Raw genomic sequence first — 25,274 nt, forward strand, 5'->3', positions numbered from 1 at the left:
AAGTATTTTAAAGTAATTATTAGCATCAGCTCCAGTTTGGTGAAACAGAAAGTATTTGCACATGAGCGTCTCTAAAGCAGATTTCATGTCTTCTGGAAGAGTTTCTACACATTCTGCTTTACTCTCTCCAGTCATGAGAAAATATATCAGATCCAGACTCCTTCATTAAAGGTGATCTAAGTGGAGGCTAGCTAGACCCTCCATCCTCCGAGTTCATCGGTTGAGGCTGTCGTCTGGGCCCGCATTCTGCCTTAATGATCGGAGGTCTGTGCATGCTGTGCTGAGTTTCGATTATCACGTGTGAATTGAGTGTGTTGTAGTGTATACACGAGTTAGGGACGTCGCAGAGAGTACGGGCGACCAGCCTATAATCCTTCGAAGTTGTGTTGTTCTTTTGGGCGAGCCCTGTCTGGGTGATGAGGAGAGAAGAAGAAGTGATACAGAACCGTTATACGTTATACCCTTTCTGTTGTCTGCATTGGAGGAGGGGAACCAGAGTCCACACACAGGCACTCAACCTCAGGGGAGGAAGCTCGCACCGTTTTTAGAGACATTCATTTTAAATAAATAAACATGTTAACTTTGGAATTCTTGCTGTCCGCCTTTTTCTATGGTACGGGGTAGATCCTCAAGGTGGTGTGGTAGGTCGGGGGTGTCGGCTGGCAGGTAGTGCCTCCACACCTCTGGCTCGGGCGTGACACTTGCACTGAGCTTCTTGACACATTTCACATTCAAATAATCTGGCTTGCTAATTTCAATGTGCTAGTGATGTTACATATGACACTGAAGCTTCGATGCGCGTATCACATAAGCGACACAATTTGTAGTGAAGCCCCGTATCGAGGCGTGTATTGGTTTACTAGAGTCACGTGATCGATGACAAACGAAGCCTCACTTTCTGTCCAGTCACGTGCGCGTTTCGCTTTGGGTGTCAGAAGGCTCGAACTTCAGATCGTATTTAACGACAGTCTGGTTGATATTTACAATTATTGATATTGACATTTAATAACAGATGATCCTATCAGACAATGTCCTTATTCATTGTGTGTGTGTGTGTGTGTGTGTGTAGAAAGAGAGAGAGAGAGAGAGAGAGAGAGAGAGAGAGAGAGAGTAGGCCTACATTAAATCTTGTTGAATCATATAAGCTTATAAGCTATTATTTTATTGTCACACTTTAATGGAAAAATGAATTTATTTAATGAACAAATCAAACACAAACATGTAAGGCTTTTATTTGTACACAACATTGAAACTATGGAGTGTGTTGTGGTTGCTTCATCTGCCAGAGCTTCTAACACAGGCTTCTGGCTGCTTTATTTTAAATAAGCACCAGATGGCGCTGTTCTCGGCGCTGTTCTCGACACTCTCGAAGCTTTGAATCTTTTCCCGGAACAGTCAGGGGAAAGCCTCAGTGATTCATGAGGCTTCATTTCGCCATCCCTACAATGTGCTGACGTTGCCTATAGATCCTTTAACAGCACTTAAAATGAGTGTCAGCAAGAAGATCCAGTCGAAGCTGATCTGAGAAAGCAGAGGCTTTATAAATATAAATATATAAAACAATGGCCAAATAAAACAATGGTCAAACACATATTGTCACACGCCTCAGCGGCACTACACTTCCCAGCATCCCTCATGTTTCCCACCTGCACACTATCAGCCATCACCTGCACGTCATCAATCACCGTGGACTCTATTATCATCACAGCTGTCTGTCATTGTCTCGTTATCATCTGTGTATTTAGTTCCTGCTTGTCTTCAGTTCAGTGTCTGGTATACGACAATGCACCATGACGTCACAATGATAATAGACGTTTATTCACGCTCTAAAAAAAAAATAAGGCAACTCCATGCATTTCCCATGCAAGGCCCAATATGAAAAAAAAAAAAAAAAAAAAATTCCGCAGCCTGCGTGATCAGTAACAATGGAGTTGGAAGAGGAGCAGCGGGAGCTAGAGGTAGAGATGGAGCCGGAACAACAGAGCAGGGCAAGAAGCGTTTCTATCTTGGAAATTCAAACAGCATTTCACATTAAAGAAAGAGAAGGGAGAACTAAATATAACTGTGCAGTGCAACCTCTGCTTGCCAGCAAACCAACCTCCTTTCAGCGTCTAACTCCACCTTCAACCTGAAGAAGCATCTTAAAGTAAGTTTTTTTTCCAAATACGTGCAGTCAAAACTTGAAATATAAATTCTCGGAAAATACATTAATACCAATAGTGAAACGTCTGTATATATCCATACTCCCTTAATAAAGGAGTCTAGACATTAGAAAAATATTGGTCTACATGCGTTTTATATTTTATGGACACAAAAAATCTTTAACTTTTAGGTGCCAATCTGTGAATTACACTGTGCAAACCAAAAGTAATACTAGGCCTACTCACCGGATGAATAAGGGTTGGCTGTCCACAGAACATAAAATATTTATTTTATTTTATTTTTCGTATTCGCATTTATTAGGGAAAATGTTACGGTCGTGACAGTTCTCCGTTACGGACGTGAGCGCTCTGAAAGCGGCACTAAAAGACTGCTTTAAAACTTTCACTGAGACCTCAAACAGAAAGCACAAAGCCTTTCTTTAAAGTGAATTTCATTTTGTATTAATTGTATCTTAATTTTAATCAATATTTCATCAACCAATTGCCTGGATTTAATAAGAAGTAAATATAGCAGACAATAATCACGGAGGCGCCAGCGCATTAACTGGAGCTGGTCTCATAAATGAACGCCCGTTTCACACATAGCCTACTCTGTTTGCAGTGCGTATGCGGTGCGTATTTTTTCTCTCCCGTACCCATGTTAACAGGTTAGAGCTTTCACACTGCGGTCCGTTTATCCGTCCCAGTTGCGGTGAGTATACAGCAGTGCAGAGATCGTTTCCGCACTGAGTCTATTTCTGCTGTGCTGCAAACGCTAAATTAAAGTGACAGCGCATGGTTCGTGGTCAAAATAAACACAGATTGAGCTGAAAATGTAGTAATTTCACCATAAATGCATATAATTAAATAAAATTTAGTAATACCATCACCTAAAGAAAACAGCTGGTTGGTATTTTCACAACGTTTCTAAAACGTTTTATTTTGGTTAGGCCTACATTATTTTTTTTTTTATTTTAGGTGTGGTTTCTTAAACTGTTTTAAAACGTTGCACTGCAACATTACCTAATTGCAACCAAAAAACAACGTTGTGAAACGTTGTAAAAACGTTTTGTGTTTGCTGGGGACTTTGACAAAATGTCTCCCGCAGTACCGCAGCCGCTGCCTTGTAAAACCCGCGAAGTCAACTGAACTGTATCCTTCCGCGAAGTCAAATGAGCCATAATCCAGATCCTTCCATGTAGCGATGCGCTTTTATTTTATATTTATTACCAAAAATAGACGGCTTAAATTAAATATTTTTAAAAATAAAGGTTTTATATATTAAAGTTGTGTGGCCATCCGCTCTCATAATGGAGAAACGAAACTTTGACAATTTGATAAATGTTGTTTTGATTTTATAACATTTTATTTATTAGGCTATATATTCATTTTAACAACAAATATGTTCTATTTTATTAAAATATTTTATAGCATAGCTGGCCTTAATACTTTTAGCAAATATTGGCTATATTTGTGTTTATTAGTCAAGTCAACATTAGCCATTCCAGAGCCATTCTAAAGTTGACTGGATTTGAAAATATCCCTTCATTTATTTTTTTTATTTTTTTTTTCAAATATATTTTTGAAGACTTAATATAATATGTCTTCTTAACTAATCCCAAGCATGAATATTGGTTCAACTTAAACATTTTTGCTCTTCCAACATTTTATTAATTGGCATTTATATATATATTTTACATGCATTTTTTATTTCTCTTTGCTATTTGGACTTATTGGAACCTAATTAGAATAAAAAACTAAGTAACTAAAAAAAACTAATCTTTTTATATGAACTTCACAATAATTTTCATCTTACTCAATATTAGTGCCATTGAATTACTTTTTTTGATGTGGATGTGGATGTTGCATCCTGTAATTGTGAATAGTTCTTAATACATATTGTATAACTAAGAATCTGCATCTGGTCAGTATTTTTACTTTGGTATTTTTTACATTTCTGGTGTATGTATTGCCTTTTAATTTATCTACATTGCCTTTTTATTTACATTAATCAATTTTGCGAAAAATTTGTGCTCGTCAGTACTTAATTATCACTTTTGTATCCGGCACTAGACTGCATTGGTCAGCTTATGGGGATGAATGAAACATCAACATTGTGTAAGTTGTGTTTGGGGATTTGTCCATTAACAACATTTTATGAACGAGATTCAAAAGATCAGTCAGTAAAATATCTGAACTTCCCATTACAAAGAAGCTGAAAATGTACAGTATTTGTCATGTGGCAACATGATTCACATGTTAATAATAATTTAACATGTGCAAATATATTTCACATGAGCTCCACATTATAACATAGTAACATGTTTTCCAGATGTGCCACATGCTCCATTATGTTCACATGTGGTGACATGTTGTTCACATGAGAACACATGTGATCACATGAGGTCACAATCACATGTGGATAACATGTGATAACATGTGAAATGTGTTTTTTCTGTAAGGGTCATTTTATTTATTTTCATATAAAAGCAACAGAACTTGAATTACATCCAGTTCAGGGCTCGCAAAATCGCCTGCCCGACGTCCCGGGGCTATAGTGTTTTCCAGTCGGGCTACCAAAATGCATAACCGGCCTGCCCGTTGGGCTATGTGAAACATCTGAAATAGTGTTCGCTTCAGTCTTGTTATAATCAGATTCAGCGCGTTCTTCATCTTTAATCCGCAGCGGCGTCGAGCAGAGCGCACGTCAGAAAGAGAGCACAGGGTGTGTGTTATGGCGCTCGCTATGGCGCTCGCTTTGTGTCATTTCTTTCCTAACCAAGCTTAAAGACGTGTTAACGTGCGTGTGGAGAACGTCTACACGTCTGCACGTCTGCCCGTCTGCACGTCTGCCCGTCTTAACGTCTGCACGTCTGCACGTCTGAACGCAAAACGTGCCTTGGCTAATTTAAAAATAGCGCACGTACTTTTATGCAGCTACTTGTATGACGGATTAATAAATGACTAACTTACTAACTGTATTTTTCTATGTACATTTCTGAAATGCATTTTCTGTAAAGCTGTTTTGAAACAATATTGTGAAAAGCGCTAGGCTACAGCTAAATTTGAATTGAATTGAATTGAATAGACTTGTCTTATTTGAGACACTGTTCGAACGGTGTGACTTGATCTTTTAGCTATTAAAGCTGTTATTAAATTAGATGAAGTAATTTTCAGCAGAGAAAATCACATTAATAGCTATTTAACATATAGGCCTAGCTTTTAACATCCTCGAAAAATATTAAGAAAATACTATTTAGGTTTGGATACATAAAAAAACGAATCTCAACAGTAAAAAGCTTTGAATGTAGGCCTATTTTGCAATATCAATTATGCACGAGCATGTGGGAATATGAAATAGGCTATAGGCTACAATAATAATAATAATAAAGCTCTATAGTAGAGTGGATGCATTACTTAATTATATTCTTAAATTCTATGTTATAAAAAAATCGTTCTATGTACTTCTAGCAAGCTCATTTAAACCGAGTTGTAAATGCCGAAATGAACGGAGGCTAAATAAATATTAAACTACTAAATATCAATATAAAATTGCCGGTAGATGGCGCCAAGGCCCTGTTCTATTGAGATTACTGGTTGATGTTCAACCTATTCTTTCAAAAATACAAATATATATTTTAACACCCACACAACTACTCCTTTTAGACAATTGTTCTGCTGTGGCGCTGTTTGGAACTGTATTTTCATTGACTTTTGTGTGAAATGCCAGTCATTAATATATTGTTTATTTACAGGCATTCTGGTTTTCTAAAAACTGCTCATTACAGAAACATTCAAACAAATATTTACAAATTTGTGTTTTACTTGGTATTTTTTTATATTCTTGGCATGTTGGCAATTCATTTTCATTATATATATATATATATATAGGCTATATTTCATTATATTTCTGTTACTCAGATGTGAAACATTATGTGAATTTAAAGTGGCTATAAATAGAAATATGGGTATAGCCTAATGTATGTGCTGTTGTTGGTTCCCATGACATGCTACATTTTAATGACAGTGTCTTGGCTATAAATTTTGCATTTCACTAATGAAGGGGAATGTAAAGCATTAAATCAACCAGGGGTGCGTTTCCCGAAAGCATCGTTGGCCAACTATGGTCGCAAGTTCCGTCGTTACCAATAGAGTTCAATGGACATTGCGATGAACTTGCGACCATAGTTGGCCAACGATGCTTTCGGGAAACGCACCCCAGGTCTCTGAAATAGCTCATAGGTGCATGAAGCTTCATTTGACAAGCATATATATATAACATGTTTATTAGCCTAACTTTCAAATAGACGAAAAAAAAAAAACCATTTTCTACTATGGTTCGTTTCTTCATTCGGATCTATTTGCGATCCATTCCATTCTAAACAAACAACGCAGTTTATATGCTTCGTCCTTGTTTCATTATTCATTAAGATAATAATTAATAAATGCACGCATAATTATCAGCGAAACTTGATCAATGTTGCAGATATGTTTTGCTATGCATGCACAAACAAATGCCTTTCAACTTATGTGCAAAATTCTGAATAAAATGAATGTGCAGCAATTTGTACAAATAGAGAGTCTAGGTTTACTATAAGTGTTGTAGCCATTAAGCTCATTTAGTTTAATATTTGTTAAAATATTTAATTGTTATTTTTTATTTATGTTGATTATGAAAAGTGAACAGCACAATATCGAGAGACATGGAGCGGGTCAGACATGATTTTGACCACTTAATTAAGTTTGGTTTTGTAGAAAGACTTTTCTGACGTGAATTTCGTTTTGTATAAATTGTATCTTAATTTTAATAAATTTTTTTATCAACCGATTGCCTGGAAATAAAGCAGACGATAGGCCTAATCATGCAGGCGCCCGCGCGGTCACTTGCATTGCTCGTGAACTGGAGCGCATCTCATTCTCATCCTAATTTAACGAAACTCAGCATAGGCCTCACAGACATGAAATATATCTTAAGAAAGCTTGAAATGTCTTTTTAACAATTTAAAACTAAAAGAAATAGGCTACGCTCTGATTATGTAATCATGTGCATTTCTCTCTATAGGCGCGTTCACTAGATGGATCGTCAACTTCATCTTTACAGCTGTTGTTGCTGTTAATAAACTAAAAATAATAGGCCTATAATTTTATTAAACAATAAATTAAATAAAATTGTAATTGTAATTGTATTAAAAAAGTAACAAAAAAATCCTGTTTAAGTTTTTTTTTTTTTTTTTTTTACCTATGCTAATTACGCATTCAATTCAGGTTGGCTACTGAGTCGCTGTCCTCAGTGCCCAGTAAAGCGCTGAAACGGAGATGAAGGGGAAACCGTTCTTATTTATTTGTTGGCTTATTTTAACTGGCCCATCCAGTTTTCTGGAGGCCCACCTAAACAAAGTCCTGGTGCCGCTAGTGCTTCAGCGGTCTGATATCAAGAAATAACAGACCGCATTCCACATTGGAGTTCAACCAAGCCATGTAATAATGTTTAATAACTTTAAAACGGTAGAGCCTGTTCCTTTATAACATAGCCAAAGGTCGGTGTATTTTAACAATTTTAATCGGACAATTTGACCGGAGAGATTTAATTTTGTCGGACATTTCAACGGAATTACAACGGAAACCCTGATGTGTTTATATGTATGTCATTGTGATATAAAGAATATAAATATAAATCGTATATATAAACCATATAGTTTAAATCTGAAAATACTGAACACAAAATACTGAGCATATTGTATAACATGGACTTCATTAACTGCAAAATTGTTAAGTGAATGCTTTTTACTGTAATTCTTATTTATGTAACAAACTTTATTTCCCAGGATTTAAAGATTTAGTGTAGCATTTATGATTATTGTGTGTGCTTAAGAGCAGAGTAAAGGTATGGGTATTTCATGTGCTAGACAGGAATAGGACCAGCAAGCAGACAATACCATAGAATAAAGCAGTCATACTCTGACTATTTAAGTCTATTATTCTGTTATTAAAAATGCTACAAATGACATTACAAACTCTTCGTTTTGACATAAAAATCCATTTAAAAAAAATCATTCAGTCATACATTTTACTTAATATTTATCTTGTGGAATAACTTCCAAAGATGCATGCAGAACCCATACAAATCTGTAAGACATTTAAAGCACTGGAAATATTTTACAAAAGCAAATGTATACTATAGCGAACATTGCTCCTTTCAGAAATTGTTAATGCATTGAGCCCTTAATGTACAGGAATAAATGACCCAAGACTTACTGAAACTTCTTACAAGTATATCAAGGAGTGGACATGGCTAATGAGCAGATAAGTGTCCCTCTGCTGCCACCTACTGACTTTAGTGGTCATTTACTGTCATTTTTGTTTTAAGTGTTTGTTTTTCCTGCAGGTGAAAACAAGATGCATTAAGCCTTTTACTTTATTTATCAGGGCTGTCAATTGTTTTGCCTGAGTTGGGTGATATATTTGTATGCTCTAGTCTTAACATAGTAGCAAAAAAAATTGCAGTATGACTAGGTTACATTTAATAGAGTGCTAGGCTTTATAAAAACTGTAGTGTAGCTCTATTAAATAGTATATTTATGTTAAACTATTTTATATTGAATGATTAATGACCTGTTCAGAATAAGTATAGCAGTAACCAGCAATCAGAAGTATGATAATTAATTTTAGTTTAAAATCCAATACGTTTTAAAGTGGTTTCAGATGGTTAATTAATAGCCTACTAAATGCAGCATCTATGAATGAACTTGAGGCATGCAGACCGGCTGCTGCAGGGCTTTAACAAATCTTAAACAAACAAATATATGAACCACTTTTTCTGAATTTTACTAGCCCATTTTATTTGTCTCTCATCGTATACATGACAATATACTTTTATCTATCATTGGGATACAAAATGCATACTTAACAGACATTCATCATTATATAAATAAATAAATCCAATGTAGCCCTTAGTAAACTGCCAAAATAAGATTATCTATAATGTCTATAACAGTAGCCTAAATGTAGCCTATGAGAAAATAAGGAAAATAAGGCGGGCAGACGTGCAGACGTGCAGACGTTAAGACGTGCAGACGGGCAGACGTTCAGACGTTAAGACGGGCAGACGTGCAGACGTAATCCACACGTTAAATTCTAACGTGACGCCGCCGTCACGTCTGTAAAGATCAACAGCTACACGTTATTGACGTGTCTACGTGACGTGATATTTGCGTGTACGTCTCCATATAAAACAAATGGAGACGTACACGCACGTATACACGTGTGTTATCTGTCGTGCTAGTCAGTCTCGTCGCCGAACGGAACATTTCGAGCGCCATACTCGCTTTGTGTCATTTCTTTCCTAACCAAGCTTAAAGACGTGTTAACGTGCGTGTGGAGAACATCTACACGTCTGCACGTCTGCCCGTCTGCACGTCTGCCCGTCTTAACGTCTGCCCGTCTGCACGTCTGAACGCAAAACGTGCCTTGGCTAATTTAAAAATAGCGCACCTACTTTTATGCAGCTACTTGTATGACGGATTAATAAATGACTAACTTACTGACTGTATTTTTCTATGTACATTTCTGAAATACATTTTCTTTAAAGCTGTTTTGAAACAATATTGTGAAAAGAGCTAGGCTACAGCTAAATTTGAATTGAATTGAATTGAATAGACTTGTCTTATTTGAGACACAGTTCGAACGGTGTGGGCTAGAAGACTTGATCTTTTAGCTATTAAAGCTATTATTAAATTAGATGAAGTAATTTTCAGCAGAGAAAATCACATTAATAGCTATTTAACATAGGCCTAGCTTTTAACATCCTCGAAGAATATTAAGAAAATACTATTTAGGTTTGGATACATAAAAAAACGAATCTCAACAGTAAAAAGCTTTGAATAGGCCTATTTTGCAATATCAATTATGCACGAGCATGTGGGAATATGAAATAGGCTATAGGCTACAATAATAATAATAATAAAGCTCTATAGTAGAGTGGATGCATTACTTAATTATATTCTTAAATTCTATGTTATAAAAAAATCGTTCTATGTACTTCTAGCAAGCTCATTTAAACCGAGTTGTAAATGCCGAAATGAACGGAGGCTAAATAAATATTAAACTACTAAATATCAATATAAAATTGCCGGTAGATGGCGCCAAGGCCCTGTTCTATTACTGGTTGATGTTCAACCTATACTTTCAAAAATACAAATATATATTTTAACACCCACACAACTACTCCTTTTAGACAATTGTTCTGCTGTGGCGCTGTTTGGAACTGTATTTTCATTGACTTTTGTGTGAAATGCCAGTCATTAATATATTGTTTATTTACAGGCATTCTGGTTTTCTAAAAACTGCTCATTACAGAAACATTCAAACAAATATTTACAAATTTGTGTTTTACTTGGTATTTTTTTATATTCTTGGCATGTTGGCAATTCATTTTCATTATATATATATATATATATATATATCTCATTATATTTCTGTTACTCAGATGTGAAACATTATGTGAATTTAAAGTGGCTGCGTTATAAATAGAAATATGGGTATAGCCTAATGTATGTGCTGTTGTTGGTTCCCATGACATGCTGCATTTTAATGACAGTGGCTTGGCTATAAATTTTGCATTTCACTAATGAAGGGGAATGTAAAGCATTAAATCAACCAGGGGTGCGTTTCCCGAAAGCATCGTTGGACAACTATGGTCGCAAGTTCATCGCAATGTCCATTGAACTCTATTGGTAACGACGGAACTTGCGACCATAGTTGGCCAACGATGCTTTCGGGAAACGCACCCCAGGTCTCTGAAATAGCTCAGAGGTGCATGAAGCTTCATTTGACAAGCATATATATATATAATAAACATGTTTATTAGCCTAACTTTCAAATAGACAAAAAAAAAAAAAACATTTTCTACTATGGTTCGTTTCTTCATTCGGATCTATTTGCGATCCATTCCATTCTAAACAAACAACGCAGTTTACATGCTTCGTCCTTGTTTCATTATTCATTAAGATAATAATTAATGAATGCACGCATAATTATCAGCGAAACTTGATCAATGTTGCAGATATGTTTTGCTATGCATGCACAAACAAATGCCTTTCAAACTTATGTGTGCAAAATTCTGAATAAAATGAATGTGCAGCAATTTGTACAAATAGAGAGTCTAGGTTTACTATAAGTTTTGTAGCCATTAAGCTCATTTAGTTTAATATTTGTTAAAATATTTAATTGTTTTTTTTTTATTTATGTTGATTATGAACAGTGAACAGCACAAGTAAGATAGGATGCGCAATATCGAGAGACATGGAGCGGGTCAGACATGATTTTGACCACTTAATTAAGTTTTGTTTTGTAGAAAGACTTTTCTGAAGTGAATTTCGTTTTGTATAAATTGTATCTTAATTTTAATAATTTTTTTTTTATCAACCGATTGCCTGGAAATAAAGCAGACGATATAGGCCTAATCATGACGGCGCCCGCGCGGTCACTTGCATTGCTCGTGAACTGGAGCGCATCTCATCCTAATTTAACGAAACTCAGCATAGGCCTCACAGACATGAAATATATCTTAAGAAAGCTTGAAATGTCTTTTTAACAATTTAAAACTAAAAGAAATATAGGCTACGCTCTGATTAATGTAATCCATGATGTGCATTTCTCTCTATAGGCGCGTTCACTATGGAGATGGATCGTCAACTTCATCTTTACAGCTGTTAATAAACTAAAAATAATAGGCCTATAATTGTATTAAACAATACATTAAATGAAATTGTAATTGTATTAAAAAAGTAACAAAAAAATCCTGTTTAAGGTTGTTGTTTTTTTTGTTTGTTTTTTTTTACCTATGCTAATTACGCATTAAATTCAGGTTGGCTACTGAGTCGCTGTCTTCAGTGCCCAGAAAAGCGCTGAAACGGAGATGAAGGGGAAACCGTTCTTATTTATTTGTTGGCTTATTTTAACTGGCCCATCCAGTTTTCTGGAGGCCCACCTAAACAAAATCCTGGCGCCGCTAGTGCTTCAGCGGTCTGATATCAAGAAATAACAGACCGCATTCCACATTGGAGTTCAACCAAGCCATGTAATAATGTTTAATAAATTTAAAACGGTAGAGCCTGTTCCTTTATAACATAGCCAAAGGTCGGTGTATTTTTGCTTTATACATTTTAGGCTTATTCTCAAATTCAGATTGTGTTAGGGGGCGGGATTATTAGGCAATTTTAATCGGACAATTTGACCGGAGAGATTTAATTTTGTCGGACATTTCAACGGAATTACAACGGAAACCCTTGTGTACATATGTATGTCATTGTGATATAAAGAATATAAATATAAATCGTAGCCATATAGTTTAAATCTGAAAATACTGAACACAAAATACTGAGCATATTGTATAACATGTACTTCATTAACTGCAAAATTGTTAAGTGAATGCTTTTTACTGTAATTCTTATTTATGTAACAAACTTTATTTCCCAGGATTTAAAGATTTAGTGTAGCATTTATGATTATTGTGTGTGCTTAAGAGCAGAGTAAAGGTATGGGTATTTCATGTGCTAGACAGGAATAGGACCAGCATGCAGACAATACCATAGAATAAAGCAGTCATACTCTGACTATTTAAGTCTATTATTCTGTTATTAAAAAATGCTACAAATGACATTACAAACTCTTCGTTTTGACATAAAAATCAATTTAAAAAAAATCATTCAGTCATACATTTTACTTAATATTTATCTTGTGGAATAACTTCCAAAGATGCATGCAGAACCCATCTGTAAGACATTTAAAGCACTGAAAATATTTTACAAAAGCAAATGTATACTATAGCGAACATTGCTCCTTTCAGAAATTGTTAATGCATTGAGCCCTTAATGTACAGGAATAAATGACCCAATACTTACTGAAACTTCTTACAAGTATATCAAGGAGTGGACATGGCAAATGAGCAGATACGTGTCCATCTGCTGCCACCTACTGACTTTAGTGGTCATTTACTGTCATTTTTGTTTTAAGTGTTTGTTTTTCCTGCAGGTGAAAACGAGATGCATTAAGCCTTTTACTTTATTTATCAGGGCTGTCAATTGTTTTGCCTGAGTTGGGTGATATATTTGTATGCTCTTAACATAGTAGCAAAAAAATGTGCAGTATGACTAGGCTACATTTAATAGAGTGCTAGGCTTTATAAAAACTGTAGCTCTATTAAATAGTATATTTATGTTAAACTATGTTAAATTGAATGATTAATGACCTGTTCAGAATAAGTATAGCAGTAACCAGCAATCAGAAGTATGATAATTCATTTTAGTTTAAAATCCAATACGTTTTAAAGTGGTTTCAGATGGTTAATTAATAGCCTACTAAATGCAGCATCTATGAATGAACTTGAGGCATGCAGACCGGCTGCTGCAGGGCTTTAACAAATCTTAAACAAACAAATATATGACCCACTTTTTCTGAATTTTACTAGCCCATTTTATTTGTCTCTCATCGTATACATGACAATATACTTTTATCTATCATTGGGATACAAAATGCATACTTAACAGACATTCATCATTATATAAATAAATAAATCCAATGTAATCCAAAATAAATAAGATTATCTATAATGTCTATAACAGTAGCCTAAATGTAGCCTATGAGAAAATAAGGAAAATAAGGCGGGCAGACGTGCAGACGGGCAGACGTTAAGACGTGCAGACGTACAGACGTTAAGACGTGCGGACGGGCAGACGTTCAGACGTGCAGACGGGCAGACGTAATCCATATAGCGTTCCGATCGGCTCTTTATTATGACTTTGCTACATGCACTCGTCTCAATGAACGTCTCACTCAACGTCTTATTTTTTTTTTTTTCTGCTATTTATTCCATTCATTTTAAGACGCAGACGTGACGCAGACGTCACGCAGACGTCACGCTGACGTCACGTAAATCACGCGTGGCAGTGAAGCGTCCAGTCAGACGTCACGCGTCATTCACGTGTGGCAGTGAAGTAAAAAAAAAAAAAATTCTCTAACACGTATTTAACACGTATTTAACACTCTACTCAACACAGCTCAGTGCAGTGTGCCAGCGGATGCGATCGGTTCTTTAATATGACTGTGCAACATGCACTCGTCTCAATGAACGTGACACTTGCGTCTGTCTTATAACGTGACGTCTGCGTCTGTGATTTATATATTGGATATTGTGTGTGTGTGTTGTTTAACCCACATTTTGAGGGCCAAATGCCCCCACAAAGATAGAAATATGAAGAAACAAACTTGACAGGCTATTGCATTTTTATAGCTTATTGTTAAGGCCCGTTCACACCAAGCACGATAACTATAAAGATAACGATAAAGATAACTATATATGCGTCCACACCAACGAACGATAACGGTCTTTTTATTCTAAGCACGCGCGCACCCGCCCCATTTTAAATGCGCGAGACCTTTAAATTAGAATGGATTCTGATTGACTGTCAGTGTTTTATCGTTTGACAGCTGGAAAAAAATCGTTCTGAAAGTGATCCCAACGATATCGTTCCTCATATCTTTATCGTTATAGTTGTGGTGTGAACTCTGTTATTCTTTAATATGGAGAACGATTTTTAGAATTATATCTTTATCGTTATCTTTATAGTTATCGTCCTTGGTGTGAACGGGCCTTTAGGGTTGTTATTGTGTTTTTAATTTTTTATAGTTTTAAAAGGCCTAGGCTACAGCACTTTGGTAAACTAGAAAACAGACAACTCGATCGTGCAAACACTGTTTCTGTAGATCCTTTAAATAGAAGAATAGAATTGAAAAATAGGCTATATTTTTTATATAAGTCACCTGTGGTGAAAAATAAAAACGACTGTAAACTTTTTTTTTAAATAGTTTGTAAACTATTATTTGACTTTTTGTTTATGACGTTTTGCCCCTTTATTAAACATTTAAAATATTCACAAATTAATATGGATTTTCTTTTTAGATTTTACTGGTTTTCTAAGGCCAAATTATTTTCCCGCAGGGCTGAATGAGAAGAGCCATCTCTGGAAACATACAGAGAGCTGATTTAGGCTATAGGTGGTTTATAGGCTAATGATAATAAATGTGTCTGAAAAAATAACGAGGCATTTTAATTGTTTTTATTAATAAACTAGTATTTTCTAATCAGTCGGCTGCAAACATATCTCCATCTCCGCTGTAAAGCGGGTGCGCCTTTAGATAGAAATGCACCGTTCATGCGGATTATCAGACAGTATTTGCTTTCGATTCAAATTTGTTCGTTTAAAATAGGACATTTCAAGCTTTATTTTGTTTCAGTTCATTTTTGAGATGCGCTCCAGTTCACGGAGATCATGAAAGCGCGCCTGATTGTTTTCTTTTATTTCACGAAATCAAAACGTTTTCTTGTTATTTTGAGTTTACTCAAATAAAAGTAGTTGCAAATTATGTATTATTATTTTCTATATGACCATAAATTATGAGCATTTTAAGTTGTTTCCACTGTTGATAGGAAAATACAAGTGTTCGCGCCCGCGCCTCCGTCCCACGCAGTGCGCGCTCCACTCCGCACAAACCATTGGATATGCGTCAAAATCTTGTGTTGATTTGTGATAATCAAATAAAACCCTGTATTATTATTGTCTAACCTGTATTATGATGACTGACATATGACGAATTGCTTTGTTCCTTTTTTCGATAAAAGCGTCTTGTAAATATTGTTTGTTCTTTATTTTTTTTTATTTTATTTTTTTTGTCATTGTTATAAATAACAACGAAATAACATCAGAGAATCTTACAATATAAGTGCAATAAAAACTCCTTAAAGTGAAATATCATATATCACCAGTCGACAGGGAAATAACAATTGTATAAACAATATACTATGGATTGTGAGATGTAGAAAATAGTACAGCAATCCATTCCCAACTATTAAATTTGTGTAGAGACAGAATTTTGGTGTATGTGGCGGGGTGGGTAAAAATTGGAGGAATATTTTTTTCGGCCCGTCCTCACTAGAACAGCAAGCGGTACATTGTTAATTATTGTATATTGTGTATTAATTGGAATTCTTCAAATTGTCTTAGCGTGCATGCTTAAAGTGATTCTCAATTGTAGCGGGTCCAGGAAAAACGAAGCCCTTTAAAAAAAGTTATATATCTTCATTACCTAGAGATAAAATTAGGGTATACAAAATACAAAAAGTAGTCAAAACGCATAACAGAACATAACTTTTTTTTTTTTTTTTTTTTTTTTTTACAATATTATGTGCTTATTATTTTTAATTAACGAAATGTCAATCTTCATCTTTATAACAGAAGATACAATACAACAATCTTCAAGATACAGTATAATCTTCACGTATATAGGATTGCCACCTTTAAAACAGTCCTTTTCGTGTAGGAACAAGCAATGCAGAAATACATGGTTAGCATATTAATTTAATCTCTTTTTTTCGTTCTTTTACTAATTAGGCTTAGGCTATATATGTTAACTCAACTAATGTAATGTAAATAACTGGATAATTACTATCCAATAAATAATAAGTAAAAAATGTCAAATAAATGTATTAATTAGAGTTGCCATAGACAAAAAATTTTGTAGTCAACTAGTAATTTATTTAAGCAATTAGTCGACTAATCGCACGTTTATATTAATTAAATAGGCTACTGGTGCATGCATGGTAGGCTATAGCTCAAGCGCACGCATAAATCTTGCTGCAAAGCACCAGCAAAAGTAGGCTAATTATAATAAATGTGTCTGAAAAAATAAAGAGGCATTTTAATTGTTTAAAGTGTTTTTTTATTTTATTTTTTTATTCGTGTCTGCAAACATATCTCCTCCGCTGCGGATGCGCCTTAGAGAGAAAGACACTTTCGATTTGAACTTGTTCATTTAAAAGTAGCCATTTCAAGCTATGTATATTCCTCAAGCCTGACTGTGAGGCAGTAGGGCCTACACTGTTTCAGTTCATTTTTGAGACGCGCTCCAGTTCACGGAGATCATGCGGCTGATTGTTTTATTTTATTTTACAAAAGCACAATGTTTTCTTGTTATTGTGAGTGTACAGCTATTACAGGCTATTTTAAGTTGCTCCCACTGTTGATAGGAAAGTGTTCGCGCCCGCGCCTCCGTGGCATGCAGCAAGCGCGCTCCACACTTCGCGCAAACACTGGATATGCGTCAAAATCTTGTGTTTATATGATAATCTTATATTATGACTGACATTTGACGAATTGCTTTGTTCCCATTTAGGATAAAAGCGTCTTCTAAATATGTAGCCTAGACTAGCCTGATATTAATAATGAATTATTATTATTTGCGTTTTTACCTAACTGTAAATTAGTTCAGTAGGCTAATGTTTTTCATGAAATAATATATGAATGTTTTATTTTTATATAACCTAGCCTAACCTTTTACAGTTTTGGAAATGTTTAAGAAATTCAAATAATAAATAGACACACCGTTTTATGATACTTTACTGTCCGAGCAGGACATGAACTGATCGATTATCTCTTTTAGTTACAGTGCATGAATGAATATCAGGATATGTTGACAAGAAACAATGGCAAACAAATATTTTAACATGAACATTTGGAATAAAAGCTATACATAAGCAAGGTAAAATCACTTAATTGCTAATAAAATACAACTGAAGATCAGTGGGAAAAAATAATAAAGAATGAGTGTGTGGAATGTGCTGGAAACCGCCCTTGCAGCAGACTATGGCAGACGCAGACGTCACGTCCGGCACACGAACGAGTGATGTGGCAGACGCAGACGAGACGTTCGGCAGACGCAGACGTCACGTCCGGCACACGAACGAGTGATGTGGCAGACGCAGACGAGACGTTCGGCAGACGCAGACGTCACGTTCGGCAGACGCAGACGTCACGTTCATTGAGACGAGTGCATGTAGCAAAGTCATAATAAAGAGCCGATCGGAACGCCATAAATCCACACGTTAAATTCTAACGTGACGCCGCCGTCACGTCTGTAAAGATCAACAGCTACACGTTATTGACGTGTCTACGTGACGTGATATTTGCGTGTACGTCTCCATATAAAACAAATGGAGACGTACACGCACGTATACACGTGTGTTATCTGTCGTGCTAGTCAGTCTCGTCGCCGAACGGAACATTTCGAGCGCCATAGTGTGTGTGTGTTCATCTGAGTCTCATTGATCCGTCACTGCTTCAGTGTCAGAATATTTGAGATGACCAATCAAAACAAAGTAGGCGGGATTTATGTTCACAGAAGTTGCTGAGCGCGAATTTGAGAAGAGCGACTGACGCAGTCAAGTGCGAGATAACAGATAAGATGTAAGTAGCTAAACTAAACATTTCACATTTGACAGTTTTTTAGGTCATAAATGTGAAACGAATGACAAAAATAATCGATTTCGTTTGAAACAAATATACTTTTGTCGAATTTCGCCATTTTTAACTGAAAATAGGCCTATGTAACGTGACTCGATGTAATGTAATAATAACCGGTAGTTTACTGTCACTGTGAGGGGACAAGAAACATTAACAAAGCCGTTTTCATCATGTTAGGCATAAAATGAATAATGAATGTGTACATGTTGAGAATTAATATAATACAATTTGTAGCCTTCAGTAAATTAAAAAAGTTCAGCTTTAGGAGGGGAAGAGACAGGGCAAGATGAGAGAAAAAGAAAGAGTGATGGATAAGAAGTGAGAGCAGGTATTGACAAATAATCTACTGTCGGATGACATGGTTTTAAAGCTATTGTTATCCAATTTTTTGGCCTTCAAAACATCTTAAAATGCACACATGTAGATCAGAGAAATACAAATTTTCGACACAGACTGATTCATGTTCCATACTGGTCACACAAATATCAGGTCAGTTATTACAAGATGCATAATTGTATTTGATTATTTTATATCCAATTGTTGATATTTGTGTTTTGAAAAAGTTTTTGATTCATGTTTTGACTCCTAACCAATTTTCTACATTAAAAATGTTCTTTTTATTTGGGCTAATAAAAATTCATTTCGGGCTACCAAAATCTGAAGAGTGCCTGTCCGAAGGGCAACCAGCGATTTAGAAATTTTGCGAGCCCTATATATTTATTTATGTTTTATTTTCTTCAGTCATATTTAGAACAAGAATCATTTGATGACATATTCAAACACTATTTTAGGATCATAGTGCAGCCCCAAAATACTCATTAATTTTCATTTTAAGTCTTTATACTTATCCTTCTCCCACGAGCTTATCCCAATATTCTTCAAACCACTTATTTGTCAGCAAGAAGCTTTTAATCATTTAAAAATAATGAAATTTAGTATGGTCTCTTCAGAAAAAGTCTGAATAATTATGTTGTTTCATTTTTACATACAGATGTTACACTGAATGATGATTCAACATTATTTCAACTAAATTCTGACATTTTGTCTCCACAAAAGTAATTTGAACATAATACATTACATTGTATACATTACACTTGCATTTAATCTGTTTTCTATGTAGGCCTATACAAAATCACTTTTGTAAATTTAATATCAATCTGACACTAAAATTAAACATCTGGTCCTTGACCCTATTGAAACAAACTCAGTAACTGATTTTTTATTTATTTTGGCAGATCAGCTCCTCCCACAGCAATTACAACATCAGTGAGTCTCCCACAGTAATTCACCAATAAATGCTGTAAATTCCCATCAGCTACAAGTGAAGATGAGCATCAGAGCATCAGGAAGAGCTCAAATCTGCAGAATGAAACACGCTGAAGATCCTGAAGAACAAAGAGGTTGGTGTTTATTCTACATTCATTCATGATGCTGAAGAACATTCATGTTAGAAACATTCAAGCACTTCATCATATTTAGGTAAACAGTTAAACTATGAAATGGTACAGATTTTCAACAAATGTTTAGTAGAGGGACATTTGAGAAACTTTCATATTGATTGTCAACATCAAATCAAGTATAATTTTAGCTCTGTTTAATATGTGGTTTCACAAACCATGTTTTTGAGAGTTACTGTTAGTCTAATGGCAAGTAGGACTGTACAGTTATATTGGAGACCTGTAAAAATGGTTAACTATCGTGTTTGTGTGGGATGTACGAATACATCAAAAACAGGGGAGATAGTAGGGAGGTTAAAGGGGTCATATAATGGTACATGCACTTTTACAAGTTGATTGTACTGAAATGTGTGTTGGCAGTGCCTGTACACAACCATCATAAAATGATAAAAATCCATCCAGTGTTTTTTTTTGTAATCTTCTTATATATTTCCTCCTGTCTCAAATAAAAGCTGTTCGATATTGTGACGTCACAAAATCGACGCCCCTCCCACGATGGCTGATTGACAGCAGCGTTTCAAACACAGACCCGCCCTCGCGAGCGAGCTGTCAATCATAGCACGCGCCGACCGGTGCGTTCATTGTTGATAGCTGGAGTGCTGAGTAGAATGGCGTCTAACGATTGTGGTGTTCTGTTCTTGGGTGTAGTGTTGTCACGATACCAAAATTATTGTTTCGATACCGATACCAAGTCAAGTATTGCGATTTCGATACTTTTTCGATACTTTTCCTGAAAAGGGAGAAACACTCTCAAATATCATTGCTGTGCTTTATTTTAAAACCGGGACAACATTCTAATCATATAACACGCTAATAAATGAACATATGAACAGCAGATATATTAAACATTTGAACAAAATATGAAATATCAAAATATAAAAAATAAATTAGAGCAATGACATTCAAGGTAAAAATAAATAAATAAATTTAGCAGCATTATCTCATTTATCATAAGAAACATAAGAGTTACCAGTAATAACTTTATCTTGATTCTGAACTTTGAATAAAAATATGAACAGCGATTATATTAACCAATGTTTAATATTGGTAACATATGATAAGCCTCATTGGTGATATATTTGACATATGGGGGAGAGAGTTGTGGAAGGCCTATACTTCATGTTAAACATAAATATATAGCAGCAAAGACAACGTCGGCATTGTTGATGCACTTGACGGCAAAATAGGCTACAGAATAATTCGTTCTGTATTGAGAGGTGCAATATTTGAAAATCAATAATATTTTTTTTAATTACATTTATATTGTATTTATGTCAAAACCTAGAGACTTTCAAACATCAAAATGTAATTTATTAATATGTATTCGTGTCAAAATGACATAGAAATCTTTCCCTATTCTATTTTGCCTGGAAACGCTTGCGTGTCGCGTGAAAAATAGGCGTCGGTTCTATTTCTGGCATGCATGGGTTTTCCGCGCGTCTCGAGCTGTGCCTGAGACGCGTGTGTCACGCAGGCAGTTAAATATTTTATTTCGCAGGCCGAAATAAAAACGGACACGCCACGCAGCCAGTGTGTCGCCGGCCTTACAAATCTGGAACTGGAACGCGGTCATTCTTAGAAGTATCGATACTAATACATTTAGGAATCGTGACGTTTTTAATTTTCCGATTTACTTTTGAAGTATCGGTGCACCGTGCAACAGAGCAAGGTAGGCAAAGTACTTCCATATGTCACTCCTCGCGTCATCTTTTTCTACGATGTGGACCACTTGTGCTCGCACATGCAGCCATCTCGCTGTAGTGTTTTGTCACATGACACTGACAGCAGCAGCTTCTTTGCTGCGTGCTTCAGGAAAAAAAACAGACGTCCAGATAGGGAGGCGTTTTTTTTTTTTTTTTTTTTTTTTAAGTATCGATACTGATAAATTTAGGTATCGTGACGTTTTTAATTTCCGAGTATCGCGATACTTTTGAAGTATCGGTACACTGTGCAACACTACTTGGGTGTAATAAGGAACACAGCAGTCATGCTGATGTTTCTAAATCCGTACAGCTGAAGACGCAGTGGCTGAGTTTGTTTTCGAAGGGAATATTCCCCACGCCACGATCAACGTCAATGCTGTCATTTTTGCATGAATCATTTCACACACCAGACTGCTTTACAAACGAGGGTCAGTATAAAGCTGGATTTGCTAAGAAGCTGCTCCTGAAAAAAGGATCAGTACCAACTATTCGTGTTCCTGCTGAACCTCCAGAAGAACAAGTGAGTGTAACGTTTTATTGACCTTTATATTAATTAGGGGTGTGATGGTTAGTATATATAGTTGAACACCGTCATTAGAACTCTATAACCGCCAAAACTGTGTTATTAAAATATTTTTTACAAAAAAATGTTATCATAAAGAATGTTTAAATACTAATTAAAAACAATTGTTAACAGTCTGTGTCATTAAAGCAGCACTCAGTAGCTTCGGGATTTCTTCGCTGTATTCTCGCTTTTTGCTCGCAGGTTTCTCTCTAGAGCTCCCCCACAGCTTCGGAATAGATATTTGACAACACTGTTGTAAAAACTCTTTGGTGATTCTCAGACATCAGAGGCTAGTAGATCAACGACATCAAAGCAGATGGGACATTCTTTAAAACGTCTTCTTCCTTCGGGTTCGGACAGCGTGAGGGAGCGCAATATGACAGTATTTGAGCAGATTTCTTTTGGCCATAAAGCAATTGTTTACATCGCGAGACCTGATCTCACGCGATACTTCCTGCCGCGGCTGCCGGCGGCCCACCGTCTCAAAGTTGCAAGTGCGAATTTTCCGCTCACAGGCACCAGGGGGGTGCGAAACGACCACCATTCAACCCGAAATAAGTAATATAACCATTCCAATGACTCTGAAGCTGTTCAGTTAAGGTAAAAAAGTTACTTAGTTCACCTTTAAAGGTCTACGTCGTTTCCAACTGTATTCGATTCTGAGCTGTTTTTGACCAGGTAAAATGAGTGTTATCTTACAATACTAATGAGAATTTTTAATTAAAGTATATTACAAACTTTTAATTTAGACCCTAAAGAATCATATTAGCTTAAAAATTACATTATATGACCCCTTTAAGTGACTTTAGACTTCAAGTCATGATGCAAAGGTCCCCTTTGGTATGGAAGTACCTTAGGGCCATAGAAATAAATTTATCCTAAGACACACGTAAGATCACATTTTGTATCTTGTATACGCACATTTTTTAAAAATGGCCACCGACCATACTTGAGAGGCCCATATCTTTGCTTCTGTTATAGCTATAATGACAAATTTGGTATCAACGTGTAGATTTTTGGGGTCAAGGAGTCCAATAAAATAGGTTCCAAGACTAAAAAACAATAATGTTGTCCTTACCATGACAATTGGAGGTGAAGTATGCAATTTTCTATTAAAAAACGCATGCCAAACACACAGTGTTTCGGCGCCAGAGGTTTTTTTCTAAAATGTTCGATTTTGACATCTTAATTTCAAAAGGTTATATCTTAAAAGTGATAAAAGATAGAGACTTTCTGTAAATTAGAGAAATATTAAGGATGACCCAAAGTTTATGTAGGGTTTACATTTTCCCATCTAATTTGCATATTATGACGTCATTATGGTGGCGGCCATCTTGGATTATAGAATTTTCATTAAAAAAAGTCTAAATGATAAAGTTTAAATTATAAAATGCAGCACTTCTTTCCCTCCAAAATGTCCCTGACCTTCTGTATGCTATATTGCACAATAATGAATGCTCAGGTAAATAGTAAGTAGTAAACAAACTGTCTAATGCTCCCTAACTGTCCTATGAATACTTCGACCTCATCTAACATACCCAGTGGCATTAGACAAAGAAAGTCTCCACCACAATACTGTCACCGCGATTGCGGAGAGGCACACACGGTAAAAATCTCCCGCCTCGTTCCCCGCAACACTTACACGCCTGCTAACTTCGCAGTGCGCTCGTCATAGAGGGCTGTCAAGTCAGACATTGCCAGTGATTCCCCTGAGCAACGATAGTCCTCGATGTATTCGAGCAACTCATTGTGGACATGTGCTCTGATGACCTGAGTTGCATTACTTTCAGTTGAGTTACATCCAACAGTTTCTGCTTTTCTATAGAGCCTAGTCAGGCATGCACAGCATTAATAGCAACCATGTCACCAGCAGCTAGTTCAGCCAATAGATGCCTGTCACCCACCACCTTTTCTTTCCAAGCCAATGGTGGCAGCCCTCCTCAGTTCCTTTTTTTTGCCCACTTCACCACAGAAGAGACACAGTTTATCAAATGGTTCACATGATGATGTTGAGGGTCTGGGTAAAGCGAGTGTGGTGGACTTGTCACTCATGCGCCATGTTTTTACTGGACTCACAGACTCTTCATGCTTTTTTCTTTTTCTTGCTCTCTCAACTTTTTGTTTATCAATCGCATTTCTGCAGCTTTTGTGCCAATAAATACCGTTTTGGCGCTTGCAAATGTGACGTGACAGATCCCTAGCGCACGTGAACCGATCATCTCTACTAGATAATAGTAAGTTAAATAAACATGAATGAACAATGCTAAAAGAAACAGTACAACTTACCGAAATGTATATTCATCATACATAATATCGATCAATCAGTGTTTTTCAACCGCGGAAAGGGTCAGTAAAACAGCTGGAGAACAATTGTCACATAACATTTACCTCAGGAAAGCCATTTGATGACCATAATATAGGCTGTAGCAGGTTAGTTGGCTAGAAAAAAAAAACAGCCATAGAGAGTATTTAGCTAAATATGTGTACTATATTACATATTTATTATATTTTTACTTATATCATTAAATAAAGTTGTTATTATGATAAAAAAACGCATTATATTTAATTTGAATTATTTTTAACCTTAAATAATACTACCAGCTGATAGGGCTCTCTGTATGTTTACAGCATTAGGTGAGCTTTTTTTTTCTTGAGAAAAATTAATGCCTATCTTGTGTACCTAATATTTATCCAAATTAGTCAACCTTGACATGTGCTGGTTTAAGCAGGGGAACCTTCCGTGCCATGCATGATTTCAAACCATGACGTCTTAGTGTATTACCAACAGTAACCTTGGAAACGGTGCACTGTAAAAAGTAAAACATTGGATTAACTTAATAAATTTGAAGTAACCATTCACAATAAAGATTTTACATTGACCTAATGTTCAGAAACCATTCAGTTCAAACTAATTTTCTGCATTTCATGCAAACTCTTTTCTGAATTTGGTGTAAATCAATATTTTAAATTGGCTTAAATAAATTAAAAAAAAGACTTGATCTAAATTGATTTTTCTTCAATCTGAAATATGTATTAATTGCAAGTAATATAAA

The 25,274-nt window shown here is 35.7% G+C and overlaps 1 protein-coding gene across 1 annotated transcript in view; it reads left to right on the forward strand.

Annotated features, from left to right (window-relative positions):
• Positions 1-25,274, forward strand: part of LOC311291031 (uncharacterized protein) — a 226,217-nt gene that overhangs the window by 137,377 nt on the left and 63,566 nt on the right. The gene's annotated exons all lie outside the window — the stretch shown is intronic.

Source organism: Rutilus rutilus (genome assembly GCF_951802725.1).
Source record: "Rutilus rutilus genome assembly, chromosome: 1".
NCBI lineage: Eukaryota > Metazoa > Chordata > Actinopteri > Cypriniformes > Leuciscidae > Rutilus > Rutilus rutilus.